Raw genomic sequence first — 10,533 nt, 5'->3', positions numbered from 1 at the left:
GATAAAACGGTGGTCGGTGAACGATAGCGATATCGCTCGCCGTGTACTTTGTTTCGATATCGCCGCCCAGTGATAGCACGATCGACGGCGGCGACAGCGTGAAAAGGAAAACAACAATCATATCCCACGTTGTCTCGCCGCAATATCGTCCCGTTACCGGGGGGAGGGAGGAGGAGACAGCGTTTTCGCCGCGACAAAACGTTCCAGCGCGGAAGGAACGACGGTGCGCTTCATCCCCACTCGCCCGCGAACCGGCTAGCCGAGTCTTGTGTGTGCGCGATTGTAAGTCGAGTGTTCCTGTAGCTACCGACCGACGACCGTCGCCGCCGTCTTCGACGTTGCGGGTTATTACCTTATTACCATTTATCACCGCATTGCCGTACTGGTCGTATGGCGAAGGCGGCCGGGCGGCGCGCGTAGGTGAGAATGGCGCGGCAGTTCCGTTGTTACAGTCGGACCCCGTGGGCACGGTCTGTCGATTTTGCCGATATTTGAATATTATCGATTATATTCACCGAAGTGTGCCAATAACTAAATTACGATATCATTATTAATATTATCTAGTACCTACTTTTTTTCTTTTCTATTTCGCCAAAAAATAGGTATATGGCACTCACACTTGATAATCAATATGATTTCTATAATGCATTTGTACCAATTTTTATCTACATAACCATACTATGTCGTCCTATCAACAGTTTTCTGAAAAATGTTAAAGCCCTTACACAATATGTACCTACCGGCTACCCTACGAGTTTCTAGTTTTATTTTCGAAACAATTTTACTGCTTGACTAGTAGATATTTTATACAAAACGGATACGTTGTATTAATGTTAACTTATGCGCATACAATTATTTTAGAACTAATAAATTGTATGATTAATAGGATATAGAGGTACTGAAGAAATAAATAAATGCAAGTTCCATGTTTGGAGTAGGGCAATTAGGGCATTAGGGCAAAAAAGTCAATGGATATTTTTATTTGTTTTTTTTTTTTTTTTTTTTTTTTTAATATTGATCGAATGACAGATACTTATCTCAGTATTGTGTCAATTATTGATGCTTAAATTGCTTGTATTTGTTTGAAAATGAGTTCAGCATATTATTTTATATAGAATTAATGGTTGAAAAAGCAAGAAATTTACTCATCTTAATATCTTATTGCTGTACTGCCTAAACCTGTATAGATTTCGACTTTCGAGTGACCTAGTTAATCGTCATTAAGTAATTAACTAGCTCATCTGTTAATTTAATTGTAATATATGTTGAAATTCGAATTGAATAATGAATCATTTTATTCGAAAAACTATTCTGAGCTAAACTCTATTTTCAGAATATTTTTTACCAAAATACCAACTGTAGATCATTTCTATTTCTGTTATTGTAATTCACTAATATAATGTATTAAACTTGAACTAATTTTTAGTAAAATCATTGCATATTTTATAACCTATAAAGTATAGGTGTTGTTAATTATCTATACATAAATAATTAATACCTACATGCAAATAAAAAACTTTGTACCCCTTTTTTAGTTTAATATGAGATATGGTATAATTAAAATTTAATAGTACACTATTTTACTATTAAATTTTAATTTTAAACATCATATTATAATAATATTTAAGGTTAAGGCAATTATAAGTAAAATACGAAAATAGACCAAACACATAATCTGTCTAGTAAAATAAAATTTAAATAAATGTTTACTGAACGAAGATAATTATTATGAATTATAAAAAACAGTACTCTAAATACTGCACTTATTATTTGCTAATATACAAAACAAGACATGTCACATGTATTAATATGATTTAAAAATAGTGATAAATATATTATCACTATTAGCTATTTCTCATTGTAATAATTAAATTATTATACTTAATTGTCTATATTTTTACTGATTTTGAGTGGGCCATCCGCATACATATATTTCTTTTTTCCTAACACGCGCTCATTACCACACAATGATGATGCAATAGCCTACTGCTGCAAGTCTGCAAATCGTATTACAATAAATTTATAATAATGTTTACCTATGTAGATATACGAGATATACCAAATTAATTATTAATAAGTAATAACTAATAAGATTACTATACATCGACTCGTGACCCAAAAAAAGGAAAGTAGCCTACTATCTTCTAAGTTTTGGGACAGTCCATCCCTAAATTTATAAATGGACAATATAGCATATTATAAATTATTGCTTTTAACTAAACTTTAACACCAACGTACTGCTTAGAATGGGATGAGTAGCTGGTTATCACTATAAACCAATATCAAAAAATTAGTCCTAACTCTTAATATATTGAAAACTTTATATTATGAATAATAATAATAATATTATATCTGTCGATAAAAAGCCTAAAAAGGTCTCAGTATCTTACAATTAAAATTGTTTAAATTACAACGAATAATAACTAGAATTAGTAATTATTAACTAGAATTTTTGTCGAAAACTATTGTGTGTTTCGTAAATAGATATTCCCATTACTTTTGCTGCTATTTGTTTTTGTTACTTAGTAATTCACAACTTTTTTCTTTTTTTTCAGATTGTAATCGACGGCGCCGTGGGAACCGCTTGCACATTACTTCCACGACGCCGCCATCGTTTATTTGAAGTAATTCACAACTAATAACATCGAAAAGTGGGATTTTTGGATTTTACTATTTTTGATCTCCTTAAAATACCAACACTAGATCAAATTTACTACTTGAAATCACCAAGATTTTATTCTGTTCTTAAAAGTGTCGTCAGACACAAAAATTACCACTATAATAGGTACACACATCAACACATGACACACATTATAATTTTCAAAATCAATAATAACACGGATATATACGCAAGTCGGCATCAAAACATACTATTGAACTACTTACTGAGTCCAAAAGTCGACCCGATTTTAAAATCTCCAAGCATTTGCCGCTTATATGTAGATACCTAATAATTAATTATAAGACAATCGGGCGGCTTCTCAGCACCCTTTATGGAAATATATTATTTTATATTGTATTATTTTTCTGTCATATTACTGGTACATGTCATAACTCGTAATAATAAATAATAATAACACAACATAATAAATTGTGATACTGTTCTGATCAACTACTGGTACCTATTATAGAACTCTTCGTATATAGTTCACAATTGTGATTTTTAGTATGCATACAAAAAAAAATTATGCATAAGTATATAATAATTCAATAAATTTTATTAGAACTCAAATGTACATACTACATACGCATAATTTGAGGTTTAAATTCAAATTTAAGTAGGTACTTTCAATTAATGTCAACAATTGAACATTATATATACCTGGAATTAAATTATAATAATATACAAGTAATGAGTACACGTCGAAACTTTGCGATTTGGAAAATGGCAATTCCTTAGGTATTTGTTTACAAATTACTAATAAGTATACCTATATGACATATGTTTATACAGAATGTATCACAATTATCTGACACATGCAATTATAATTTTAATATTAAATTCTATAATACACTATATGTATACCTATTGCAGTACTGCCTAAATGTAAATACGGTATATTTAGCGTGACGGATATGAGCAAGTTAATGAAAACGATTAACTTGAACTAGACTAAAGTCAATGTTAAAAAATAAATTAATAGTCAACAAAAATATTTATTAATCCTAAAAGTTGATATACTTACCTATACATGTATAATTAAAAAATATTATCTCTGATAAATTAAGTTGATTCATTTTCTTTAACCCCCCCCCCCCCCACAAGTTAATATTTAGAATTGGTATACTGAATATAACATGACATTTTCTAAATAGTAAATATATATTATTACGTTAAACGCGTAAACTATACATTATATCCTCTTTTTATTACATATTGTATAATGTATATAATACAAAAAAATGTGTAGTATGTAATTGATCTGTTGTAAAGTTTAGATGTTCAAATTATCGAGTATAGGTACTTCGTTATAGAGTAAGAAAATATTTTTATATGTATAAAATACAGCGATATAGGTAAAGTTTCAAGTACCCACGATTACCACGAATAATATTTTTATTACCAAAATTAAAAATAATTAAAATGGTTAAAGGTTTTTCAAATGTTATGTATTTTGAATATTATAACATGTATATAAAATGCTAATATACCTAAATAATTGGTAAAAATGTCAAGAATCTACGGTTATTAGTTTTTGAGATACAACAAAAACAAAAAAACAAAATCAATTTTATTAGTTTTAAGTAAAAATTCCTGAGTTTATAAAAGCATTTTTTTCAGGTAATTTTGAACCTCCTGTCCTCCTCAAAAGTACCAAACTAAATCCAATTTTCTAATAAAAATTATCTTCAAAATTAAAAATTCAATTTTTACAGTCCAAAAGGCGATGACAAACAGAAAAAAACACATTTAATTGTAAAATAAAACATTTTTCACCCAACTTAAAATCTAAAATAATTAATTAGATTTAGGTACCTATCTAATTCATTTTAACTACAATTTTAAATATGTAGGTAGGTATAAATATGACTTTAAATTTTAAATTTAGTTGAATTGAAAAAGTTATAAAATATAAAATATTACAGAGAACATGATTTTAGCGATTAAATAATTAACCACGACGGAAAATAAAGAAAAAAACCGAGGAAGTTATATTCAATAGCCAAAAAGATATACCTAAGTAGTAGCAGGTTTCAAGTTTACCTCGTTATTGAGTAGATCACTGTAATAGATGTGTTAAATTTGAATTAAATGATAAATCATTCCATTCGAAAACGATTCCGAGTAGAAATCGTGTATTTATCTGAATGCTTATATAGGTATTGAGTGTAGGTATTTCATTTTTCTATACTAGTTAAACAATATGTTGAACTAATTTTTGCTTATTAAAGCATAGTACATAACTATTATAATGTTATAAGTGTTATAACACTTATAACTATAAATCTCGGAACTTAATGTACCTACTTATTATTTTTACTACCTACTCACAATTTTTAAAAATACAATTGTTTTGTCAACAAAAAAAATTATATTTTATAAATTGTACTAAATATTAATTAATAACCTAACCTAATCAATGATACAAATATACAATAATAAATGCCTTGTGAAAGCCCTCAAAAAAAAATTTTTATTATAAAGTATTTTATATTTATTGTCAAATTTTCAAATTATAATATAAGTATATCATTAATCATAAAATATGTTCTGAAAATGATTAAATTGAAAAATATGCTTCTAAAATCACAAAATCATTAAATAAGTAAAAATATGTATTTACAAACTTTTAATATTATTTTCGTGGAGTCGTAGAATTAATTTCAAGCTAACTTAGCAATAAATCTAATGGCTCAAAATTCATACAAGTGTAATAAATTCCGAGACCTAGTTATAATACTTTTCATTATAACATCACAGTCCATAGACCATAAATATTATTGTTAACTTGTAAATAATAATAAATTATTATGAAAATATAATTTTATTCAATTTTATAATGTTACCAAATTTTGTATAGAATATTATTTATACTACTATCTTATATAGGTTCACATTTATTAATTTTTATAGTATCAACAGCTATTTATAGTTTATAGCGTTTACCTAGGTATAAGTTTTGCTGTGTATTTGCACTACTTTTGATTAATTTATAAATTCTGAGGCTTCTGAGCTACTATACAAAAAAACTCCACCACGCGCATTTCTAAATAGTAAATAATATAATGAGAAACTGTTTCAAAAGATAATAATATCATTTGTGGCTTGGCGTGGCGCGTTGGCTGCTACCAGTCGCGGAATGCGACTGAGAGTAAGTAACGGCCACAGCTACTAGCTCCCGGATGGGTGACCACTCGGGATCATAGTGGTTAAAAACCTTGCCACACATACACGTGTTTGCTATCAACCGTAACAATCATAAAAAAATACAACCTACCGTACCAACCTACAACGTAACCCTTACAAACAGCTAATGGCCCTAGTTGCCGGGCTTAAGTTCAATAAAAAAAAAAAAAAAAAAAAAAAAAAAAAAAAAATAATATCATTAATGTCTATAATATTATCCCGTGGAAAGCGAACTATTTTTAATAGATGTGAGTAGGCAACAGTATTAAAATTTACACTATCGGATTATTGGTATCTTAAGTATGTATCTATTATTCATTTTTATATTTATATTATATCATGGTGTAAATAGATTATTAACGGTGTCCAGTAACCAGTGACATTCACTGTGCCTCCAACGCGTTAGACTATAAAACAACAAAACTTGTTTGTAATATCCATGTCTTAACAAATTAGGTAGGTACACACCCAATAATTATTCACACCTTTATAAAAGTAAAACTTGTTTTTTTTTAGATTCAATCGAAATATAGAATATATCCTCCAATTTTTAAGAACCTATTCTTCAATCTCACCGTCTTAGCTCAATGGTGTACTTATTTAATATTTTTAAGGAATCGTATGACAAAAAAAAAATCATTTACAGACTCGTGCGGAAAAAATTATAAATACTGAAATTTTACTCAGGCTTTTTCTTAAAACATTTTACACTGCCTAAGATGTACCTACACGCCGTAACAGTAAAAGTTATAGTAATATACCTAAATATATATTTGTTAAACATAAGAATTTAAAATCATACTTTATTAAAACAAATTACTTTGGGAAATAAATTGACTTTATGTAAGAAAATTATATTTCCATTTATTAAGTAAACCAAATTCAGATACATAAATAAGCATAATTTGTTAAAATATTGCTTAATTTTTATTGTCAAGATAACAAGGATTTCTACAATGCAACCACTAGAAAAGTGTGCAACCGACAAAATCAAGTCAGAATAAAATTATGCTTTACAGCTTTTATTGAGTTTGATTAATAAATCCTAGCATTAAAACAACTTAAGTATACTAAATAAGATATTAGTGTATTAGTTTATTTATAAATATATTTAGTCGTGAGTTTTACCCAGTGATTGAACTTTATTAGTAATATATACCACATACATACTTCATTTATAATAAAACCATTTTCAAATTCAAGAATTTTTAATAGTTAGAAGTTAGAACATTATGATTTAGTTAAATAATTTAAAATTATCAATAAATACCTTTAAATTATTATTTATTACATATAATTTAAAAATATTGTACTTCCGTGAATACACATAATTCTGTCTCAGTTCATTAAGAAGTAAGAAGTTGTGATTCTATATAAATCATTTAAAAATTAAATATTCAATTTTATAAAATGATCATTGCTAGATGCTTTTAATGAACATTGAGTCAAAATAATAGAATCATTGATTTTATATTATTAAATACTGTTTTTCAAATTTATATTCTGAAGAAGAAAATATTTATTTTTTTAATTTTAACATAATTTAATGAACAATATTTTTGTATTTTAATAGTTAAAATTTTATTTTTAAAACAATATATTATAATTTTAATAGCTAAAATGCAGGTATACCAGCAGGTATAACCTAGCTTAAGTTAACTTGAGGTAATTAATTAGTAACTATATTATAACAAGCAATATCTGAAATTTCTAAATTTATTGAAGTATGTGTACATTAAATATTTCAAAATATGTTTAATTATCTATGTTTTATTAACTAATAATTTTATTAAACTAAACAAAAAAGTATTTGTATAATATTGTTCAAATACCTCTAAAAAATATTTGCATGTATATTCAATTAATACAAATGACAACAAGTAATTAAATATGTATTCCGAGTAAATGTGATTAGTATTTTTAATAAGACTAGTAATAATAATATATTGCATGGATCTATTTAGCAGGTTCTTTTTATTTAAAATTTTTTTAATCAATAATGTAAAGTAAGATTTTCTGAATGTTTATTTGATTAGTTTGTTACTATCTTTCTTTTGAATCTACAAATGAAACTTTCAAGTTAATTTCTTCTTAACATAACTACCAGTTTTAAATACCAGTATAATGTAACATAACAAAAATATAAATATAAATAGTAACTTTTCAATGCTTAAATATATTTTATTAAATCATAATTTATTAAAATAGTTCTACTCTATAAATCTATCATAATGTTAACATTTTTGTTTTATCTTAATATTAATAAGGAAAATAAGTCATAATATTTAATAAAAAAAAGAACTATAGTTAGTTTCTACATAATATTTATATATATTATATTATATATATATATGAATGAATAAGCATATTAAAAATAGCAACCTATTATACTCTTTATATAACTATCATTTTAGAGACTAGATAACATTTTTATATCACAATATAATAAATATGATTAGTCTACATTTTAAGTCTCTGTTAGTATTTAGGTGCTGTCTAAAAATAAGCTATTCCTACATTTTTCACAGACAGAAATATAATTGTTTTTCATAATAACTATTCATTGTCATAAATATATATAAAATTAAATAACAAATTAATTGTTTATTGAAATAAATACATATATAATTAATGAGTATTAGAAGATTTTTCTGTAAATGCTGCTGCTGAAGTTAATACTATACCAGCTGTCTGAGGTTGATGCTGTTGTTTTGAAGATGGTAATTCTGACCAGTTTGTATTAATTTCACGTTCTAATCGTTTATATTCCTTAAAGAAAAAAAAAATTTTACACTTAGTCAAATTATAGCAAAAATAAAATTTAAGTTTAAAACTTAAATTAAATATTACAAATTGTGTAGTATTTAGATTTAATTGATTTACCTAAAATTTTTAATTCATTTGAAAAATATATAACCTAATAATCTTTATAAAAATTTGTAGATGAACAATGAAATGGTTTACATAATTACTAGAAAACTGAACAAATGATTATTTTGTTTATTTTAAAATCTTTAGTAGGTTCACTACTCTGTGTACATTCTAGCAACATTGTTTTAAAAAATTGTTTAAGTTGTCAAAAAAAAAAAAAAAAATTAAATGAAATTATTCTAAAACACAGAAAAACTATATAATTAAGATTTTTATAGTTAAATAAAACATACATATTAATATTATAATTAATACCTAATATATCTTAGTCTTAAATAGATAGATGCTGAACATTTAAAAAAAATTTAAACGACTTTTAAAGATAAATATACCGAAAAATTAAAAGTTGTTTTTATAATATCCACGTTTTGTTCACTATAACATTATTAAATTTTATACTTGTCAATAAAAAAAAAAAAATAAAAAAAATAAGATAGGTACCCTATAGAAATTTTATTCTTGGGCCTAAAAAAACATAGTTCCGCCACAATAGTTATTAATAAAATTTCAGTAGTAAATTCAAAATACCTATCAATAATAGATTAAATTGAATCATACCTATGCTTTAAAAATTAATTCAAGATAATTGGAAATAAATTATAAGTAAATAGGTATCTATAAAAAAAATATATATCTATTATATACATGTTGGATCTAGTAAAAAGTATAAATCATAATGATGCTATAAGGAACAATTAAATATAGCAATAATTGAGCAATAGCAAACAAGAAAATAATTAAATAACATTAAGAAACTATCTATTATTATTTATTAATAAGCTGAAGTAAAACAACTATTTATTTAATATCTATTGGCTACTATGGACAATTTAATGCTCACTGTTTATATAATAGGTAATATTTATAATTTATTCTTTTAAGTGCTATGAAAATATAAAAGTTTCTGGCGTTGTTCCAAATTATCACACATAGACTCCAGACTTCTTTAAATAACAGAATAGGTATATTTTTAAATAAAATACTTGCCAACCATGTGTACACTTTTTTCTTTCTCAGAGACATCAAAAAGAGTTATATAAATACACCTCAATCTAGCAATGCTTACCTTAATAGTTTCTTTATCACGAGACGCTGCTATTGCTTTATTCAAGGTACTGTTACGTTGCAAATTATACCAGCCAATGTGCATTACTCCAAATCCCACTATAAACATGAGAACTTCCTTGTTGCGAAAAACAAACTGTTTTAAATTTTCTACAGCCATAATGATAGTATTATGTATATTATATGCGATTTCCAAAATATAATGGATTAATTAATATTATTTGCAATGGCGCATGCAAACACATTTAATATAAATCACGAATTTCGATTTATTCCTCTCTTATAGTAGTACAACACACATCCGATTTAGTAACTAACGAACCGCGTAATAAATGTTGCAATCATGTACATAATTTCTAAAACTGAAGTCTGACATACAAACAATCGACATTCGATAAAAAATGGTTGAAATAAAAATAAAAATCACTATCACGGGTTTAAGGCACGAGTGCACGATATCATCGAGTGATAACTTTTTCCGAAACGTAATAGCCAATAAGCGTAATAATAATCATATTTTATTGTTATCACATAAAACTTCAAAATTTCATCACATTATTGAAATTTACTACGTTAACTCTAAATCTCTTGAAGCTTTCAGAGTTTAGCACGTATTTTAAAGTGGTCATGACAAATTGTGATAACATGAGTTTAATATAAAAATTTAAATAAGCCATTAAGTATTTGTA

This window comes from Melanaphis sacchari, unplaced genomic scaffold (assembly GCF_002803265.2).
Source record: "Melanaphis sacchari strain LSU unplaced genomic scaffold, SCAv2.0 Contig64_pilon_pilon, whole genome shotgun sequence".
Classification (NCBI taxonomy): Eukaryota; Metazoa; Arthropoda; class Insecta; order Hemiptera; family Aphididae; genus Melanaphis; species Melanaphis sacchari.
The sequence above is the reverse complement of the archived record's forward strand: the minus strand, read 5'-3'. Positions refer to the sequence as shown.